Genomic DNA, 8,056 nt, shown 5'->3' with positions numbered 1-8,056 from the left:
TCTTAATTAATCACCTTCTGTAAACTACAAGTGTCAGCTATATTACTACAATCTCCCTAACTTGCTATGGTAATGATAAATACGAACACTTTAATTTAATTAAACCACACAAAACAACGTCTTCCATCTACTCCCCATTTGCACATTCTCCACAATTAAATACCGACTCCTGTAAATTTCTTTTTAATTTACCTCAAATTAAAAACAAAAATTCGTTACACTGTGTAATATTTTTCATGGTGGTTTAATTTTGTGATGCTTCAATGGTATGCGAGAGAGGGAAAGGAAGGTAAGGTGGCATTTGCTTTAAGTGAGGTCTAAAATGAATGATGCTGCTGCTGCTGACGATGGTGTTTGGTTTTTGCTTTAAAGGCATTCACATTAATATGGCGGCACGAGTTATTATGACGTCGACGAAGACAGCGGCCACAGCGACAACAACAACGATGATGATAATGATAACAATGGGAAGGACATTTAATGTTCCTATCCTTGGGCCATAAAAACCAAACGTCATTATTACTTTCATTTTATGGAAAGATTTCCTCATAATTAAGTTGTTAAAAATCTATTCTAAAATTCACAACTTTCATGCTCTCTCAGCATCCAATCTTTATGTAAGTCTCTCTTTCTCTCTCTCTCGCTCTCAAAATTACATTCCATTACATCTCTCTACCTGTCCATTACATATTTCTCAATGGATTTTATGCTCTCTTGGAAAAAAACAACTCTCTCAACAACCCGCTCATTTCATACTCATCACTGAGTAAGAAAGTGAGAGCGATTCTCAACATATTGTAAGTGTCTCTTGGATGACTCCCTGAGTAAATAGCGTTACCACCTGTTTCTAATTGGAAGTTTTTGAAATTTTTCCTCATATATCTCCCCATATTTATGAGAGCACATTAAAACTACAATTCTCGCTCTCTCTCTCTCCTAGAGACTAAACCTCTTTCTCTCTATGATATAAAATTCTCCCTGTGTTTTGTCACTATTCACTTTTCCTTTTTTTGCCTGTCGTATTTACTTCGTAAAATTATTGTTGTTTTTTGTTTCCATAAGTTTTTCGTCGTATATTTTACATTTTCCTTTTCTTCATCGTCATCATCATCCTCATTCTCTGCTTCTTGGTTCTTTATTTTGGTTATACATCAAAACATTTCATATGCCATTCGAGAATTACTTGAGAATTTTATGTAAACTGTTTATGATTTTCTTCTCTTCTTTTCATTATTTCATCGAATACCTCTTAAGATTTTCTTTAGCATCTTAAACCAAAGAAAAAAAAATACTACAAACAAAACATAAATAAACATAAATAATTACTTTTTGTTGTTGTTGTTTTCTGTTTCCCATCGGACTGTTAGTTGTTTTTATTTTATGGGCCATAAAACCAAAGGGAACTCCTTGGTAATTAAAATGAATTAACATCTCTGAGTGCTGGGTCAAAGGTTAAACATTTTGAAAGTTTTACGATTTGAGATGTTTGTTTTTATGTATAAAGAGAAGCAGGAAATAGAGAGAGAGAGAAGAGTTTTGAAATAGAATTTTTTATAGTTTTGTAGCCAAATCTATCTTTGGAAGATTTATTGAAAACTCACTTTCATTTTCTTGAAATTTTGGATGTGAACAAAACACTCGTGAATCTTTAAGAATATTTTGGAAGGACTTCTAGAACCAATAATCGTGATTTTTTTATGGATTTTTTTACCCTCCACCATCCTATGGAGGGCTTATTAACTTTTTGACCCTACAAAGTATATATATTCTGGATCAGCGTAAAATTCTAAGACTATTTAGCCATGTCCGTCTGTCTGTCAGTTGTAATCACGCTATCTTCCGAACGAATTGAGATAGAAAGCTAAGATTTTGCATACATGCATAGTTTACCAGTAGGCAGGTTAAGTTCGTAAATGGGCCATATAGGTCCAAGATATCATATAGCCCCCATATAACGGTACCTCCCGATATTCGGTATTTTGATGATTTTAGCGACATTATTCACCGGAATTGTTTCAAATTTGGTATTTAAAGTTCGTAATGGATACTACATCCTAAGTCAAAAAATGAGCCATGTAGGTCCACGTCTTCGCATAGCCCCCATATACCGTACTCCCCGATATTCGGTATTTTGATGATTTTAGCGACATTGTTTACCGGGATTGTTTCAAATTTCGCATGTGAATTTCGTAATGGATACTTCAGGCCATGTCAGAAAATTGCCTGTGCAGGTCCACGTCTTCGTATAGCCCCGGTATATAACGGTACCCCCTATATTCGTTATTTGAGTTATTGTGAACAGAAATTTCTTTAAGTTTCACATTTAAATATTGTAATAACTTATGACTCTGCAGGGCCACGTCGTCGTATAGGCATTCGGTATTTTTAAGATTTTAACAGAATTTTTTTCGGATTTTTCTTTTTTTTTTTTTTTTTTTTTTTGTTTGGAAATTGCCAAATTTGTACCAAATGGTGGAGGGTATTAAAAGTTCGGCCCGTTGACTCTACAAAGTATATATATTCTGGATCAGCGTAAAATTCTAAGCGATGTCCGGCTGTCTGTTGTAATCACACTATCTTCCGAACGAATTGATATAGAAAGTTAATATTTTGCATACATGCATAGTTCACCAGTAGGCAGGTTAAGTTCATAAATAGGCCATGTCGGTCCACGTTTTCATATAGCCCCCCATACAACGGTTCCTCCCGATTATCGGTATTTTCATGATTTTACCGACATTATTTACCGGAATTATTTAAAAATTCGTTCATAACGGGTACTACAGCCTATGACATTGAAATTGTTGTATGCAGGTTCAAGTCTTCGTATAGCCCCCATATAACGGTACCTCCCGATATTCGGTATTTTGATGATTTCAGCTACATTATTCACCGGCATCGTTTCAAATTTCGTACTTGAAGATACCAATGGGTACTACAGCCCATGGCAAAAATTTTTGCATGCAGGTTCAGATCTTCGATATTAGGTATTTTCATGATTTTAGCGATATCATGAAATACCGATATTAGGTATTTTCATGATTTTTAGCGACATTATTTACCGAAATTATTTCGAATTTCGTATGTGAAGTTCGTAACGGGTACTACAGCCTATGACAACAATTTTTATATGCAGGTCCACGTCTTCGTACAGCCTCCATGTGACAGTTCCTCCCGATATACCGTATTTTCATTATTTTTGAGACATTAATCACCGTAATTGTAACAAATTATGTATTTGAAGTTCGTAATGGGCACTGCAGCCTATGACAAAAAATTTCGTATGCAGGTCCACGTCTTTGTATAGTCCCTATATAACGATTTACATTTAAGTGGTAGTTTACAAATTTTTTTTTTTGAAAATTTTCAATTTCCTTCGAAATTCTGGAGGGCGTCCCAGCCGAACTTACCTGTTTTTTTAGGACGGACATCTAAGCCGTTGATTTGTAAAATAATTTTTGGAAGAAATCCTAAATCTAAAAAGCGAGAATTTTTAAAATAATTCTTGAAATTACTCCTAAGTCCAAAAAAAGAGGATTTCTAAAATAATTCTTGCAAGGACTCTTAGACCCAATAATGGTGTGATTTTTATTAAATAAGTTTTGGAAGAACTCTTGGAATTTTTCTGGCATTTTAAACCCAAAACGCTGAGATTTTTAAGATAATTTTTGGAAGGACTCGAGAAAAAACAATTGTGATTTTTTGAAGTATTTTTTAAATAATTTTTAGCAGCTAAGTTAGACTGGGCCGAACTTTTTATACCCTCATCCATTTGGAAGAAACTTAAAAAAATTCAAACAAATTCCGTCAGAAAATACCGCTCAAAAGAAAACCGTTATATGGGGGATATACGAAGACGTGGCCCTGCATAAGTAATTTGGCTGTAGTAACTGTTCCGAACTGTTCCGACATTTAAACAATTCCGGTAAATGACATCGCAAAAGTCATCAAAATACCGAATAATTTGGGTACCGTTATATGAGGGATATACGACCATTTGGAACGAATTTGGAAATTTCAAAAAATAAAGTCCTTAAAAAATTCTGTTAAAATTTTAAAAATACCGAATATAGCCGTTATATTGCGGTCTATACGACGTGGACCTACGTAGGCCTTGTTTGTCATAAGCCATTACCATATTCAAATTCGAAACTTGAAATAAACGGTGAATTATGTAGCTAAAATCATCAAAATATCGTATATAGGGAGGTACCGTTATATCGGAGCTGTGCGAAGACCTGAACCAGCAAAGACAATTTTCTGTCACAGGCAATAACATCCATTACGAACGTCAAATACGACATCTCAAAAAATTTTCGAATATACGAAGGTACTGATATATGGGGCCTATACGAAGGCCTGTACCTGCATAGACAATTTTCTGTCACAGACTGTAGTTTCCATTACGAACTCTAAATACGTAATTTGAAACAATTCCGTTAAATAATGACGCTAAAATCATCAAAATATCGAATTTTCGAAGGTACGGTTATATGGAAGCTATACGAAGACGTGGACCTGCACAGACAATTTTTTGTCATAGGCTGTAGTATCCACTACGAATCTCAAATACCAAAGATGAAACAATTCCGGTGAATAATGTAGCTAAAATCATCAAAATACCGAATATCGGGAGGTACCGTTATATGGGGTCTATATGAAAACTTGGACCTACATGGTCCACTTACGAACTTAACCTGCCTACTAGCAAAATACACATGTGTGCAAAATTTTAGCCTTCTATCTCAATTTATTCGATGGATAGGGTGATTATAACAGACAGACAGACGAACATGGCTAAATCGTCTTAGAATTTTATGCTGATCAAGAATATATATACTTTGTTGGGTCTGACATGAGTATTTCGAGGAGTTACAAATGGAATGACAAAATTAAAATACCCCCCATAGTATGGTGGAGGGTATAAAAACATTCTACAAACCTCTTACATATGAACGAATTTCTACGGATTTTTAGAGATAAATAATTGACCTCATACAGACTTTATATTTATAGAATAAGACGTTCTATCAATTCCTGCAAATTGAAAGACCTCCTACAGGACTTCTTTAGATAGAGTACGATTTGCAGGATTTCCACAATTATTCTTTAAAAAATCCAAGCAGATGTATCTGAAGGTCCTTCAAAAATATTCTACAAAAAAATCACGCTGATGGTACTAAAGGTCCTTAAAAATATTCTTTAAAAAATCCACGTTTAAGGCCTGGATGGTACATTAAAAAAATTTTCAAAAATCCAAACAGGAGGCCTAGGTGATCCTTGTAAAAAATGCTTTCAAAAATTCACGCTTATTGGCATCGGGGTCCTTGTAAAACAATCTTTAAAAAATCAATTATTATTGGATTCGATATCATTGTAAAAAATTCTTTAAAAATCCGTTATTGCCTGGATGGTCCTTTTAAAAATTTCTTAAAAATCCAAGCTTAAAGCCTTCGATGTTCTTCCTAAAAAAATAACATTAAAGGTCCTTATACATTTAAAAAAAAAAAAAAATCCAAGGCTGTGACATTGAAGGTCCTTGTAAAAAAAATTTAAAAAGAAATCACGTTTATTGCCTTGAAGGTACCCGTAAAAATTCTTTAAAAAACCACGCTTATGGTTCCCTCTAATAATTCTTCAAAAAATCCACGCTGAGAATTCTGAAAGTACTAAAAATATATTCTGTAAAAAATCTACGCCTGTGTCATTGAAGGTCCTTGTAAAAATTGTCCAAGCTTGTGGCCTTAAAGAGCCTTTTATAAAAATTCACGTTAATTACCCTGTAGATCCTTTAAAAAATCCATGCTAATTGCCTGGCAGATCCATTTAAAAATTCTTTTATAAAATCCGCGTTTATTTTGAAGATCCTTGTAAAAAAACTTAAAAAACTGAAGAACCTTGTTAAAAATTATTTTTAAAATCCATACCTATAGTCCTGATGGGCTTCTATTGCTAGAACCGTTTTGAAGTTCCGTTTTAATAAAAAAAAAGTTAAAGATGCCCTTTTTTATTCTTTTTATTTAAAGATTTCAAAATAAGATACAATATCAACAACAACAAGTAGTACAATAAAAAAATTGTTTCACAAACTATTTAATATTCCTGTCATAATTTTGGGAGTATTCTTTTCTATATCTAACTTTTTGTGAAACTGTTTCGTTCAGAGGATTATGAGGGAATGCATGGTTCCATTAGCATTGCCAGCGCCAATCTACCATTGATTAAATATTCCCAACACATCGTGTCAAGCCAATTAAGTCGAGTCGATGAAGGGCATCCGAAGGGATGACACCAAAGTGACATCTATACAACTGCATGTTTTCCAAACATAGCGACCGACGAAAATTCAACCAAGAAGAAGCAGAAGAAGAAGAAAATGTTAAAGGGAATCTAGCTAAAGGATAGATGGAACACTTTTTTAGGTCGTTCTGTGAGATTGTGATATCTAACTGTCATGTGGCAAGCGGAAGAGACTAGTTTGTCATAGAGAAAATTATTCACACACACACACACGAGTGGGAGTTTCTTTTGGGAAACATTACTGCCAAAGGGAATGGGAGGTGGAGAGAGAGAGAGGAATAGATGTTAGTTAAGGTCACTTAATTCACACGAGCAGTTGGGGAATTGGAGAAAATGTTTTACATTTAGACTACAAATGATTTATTGTTTCTTATAACCTCCACCTCCAACATACCTAAATATTCCTCGTAGATCCCATAAAGTATATACAGGGTTACCATATTCGACGGACCCATCTGGCAACGCCATAACTTTTGACAGAGATGTCACATCGCTTAATGACATATCGCGTTTGAAGCGTCAGTCCAAGCAGATTTTTACCATGAACCAATAAAGGCCACGCGAGCGTGAAAACTCAACGTGCTTTTAAAACATTAAAAATGTGAGAAGTGCGCCTTCTAAGAACACCATTTTCGACTGGTAAGGCTCTTTCTAATCCGAAGAGGCCATATAAAAATTCGACCAAGGCGATCGGCCGAGAATATCGCTGCCGTACGAGCCAGTGTTGAGAGGTCCCCAAGAACATCCCAAAAACGCAAAGCAGTTGGGCATGGCTCGGTCTACTTTACAATGGATTATTCGCATTGATTTGCATTTGTTCCTGTACAAAATTCAATTGACGCAAAGAATGTTGCCTGCGGACAAGCCTCGTCGATTGGAATGGGCCCAAAGAGTCATGGGTCCGTCGAATATGGGCAACCCTGTATATTCAAATTTTATGTCGATGTACGACAGTCTATCCGTTGAAATCACCATACAGACCATATTATTTGACGCTAAGCTTAAAAATTTGGCAGAACAATGTGTAATGTGTCTGGGATGGTTGGTATTGAAAATCAGCTGTATCGGTCCAAGTTTTTGAATTAGATATATCGGTCCACATTCATGTTATTCGCCACATTTCACGTATTTCGCCACATCACGTATTTGTCAAATAATTGGTATATTTAGGTCATAATGGATTTTAGCTACGGTGGCGGAACATTGTATTTATATGTCCACGTTTTGGTATAGCCCCCCTATAACGGTGCCTCCCGATATTCTGTATTTTTTTGATGATTTTAGCCACATTTTTTCACGGATTTATCTGAAAATTGGTACTTGCTGGTCATAATGGGTTCCAACTCCAATGGCGGAACATTGCATGTATAGGTCCATGTTTTCGTATAGCCTCTATATAACGGTGCCTCCCGATATTCGGTATTTTCATGATTTTATCCACATTTTTCCACGAATTTATCTGAAAATTGGTATTTGTAGTTCTTAAAGGGTTCTAGCTCCAGTGGCAGAACAATGAATATCTATCTCCGTGTTTTTCTATAGCGCACATATAACGGTACCCACCGATAATCGTTATTTTACCCATGAATTTTTATACCCTCAGCCATATGGCTAAAGAGGGTATATATCATTTGATACGGCCAAAACGTGGAAATATCGGTTGTAGATCCTAGGTCTCTGTGGACCAAATACGTTTCAGGATATTTGGAGTCGATCTAGCGATGTCCGTCTTTCCGTCCGTCTATCTGTCTGGCTG

This window comes from Musca domestica, unplaced genomic scaffold (genome assembly GCF_030504385.1).
Source record: "Musca domestica strain aabys unplaced genomic scaffold, Musca_domestica.polishedcontigs.V.1.1 1, whole genome shotgun sequence".
NCBI classification, from domain to species: Eukaryota; Metazoa; Arthropoda; class Insecta; order Diptera; family Muscidae; genus Musca; species Musca domestica.
This window is presented reverse-complemented; position numbering follows the sequence as displayed.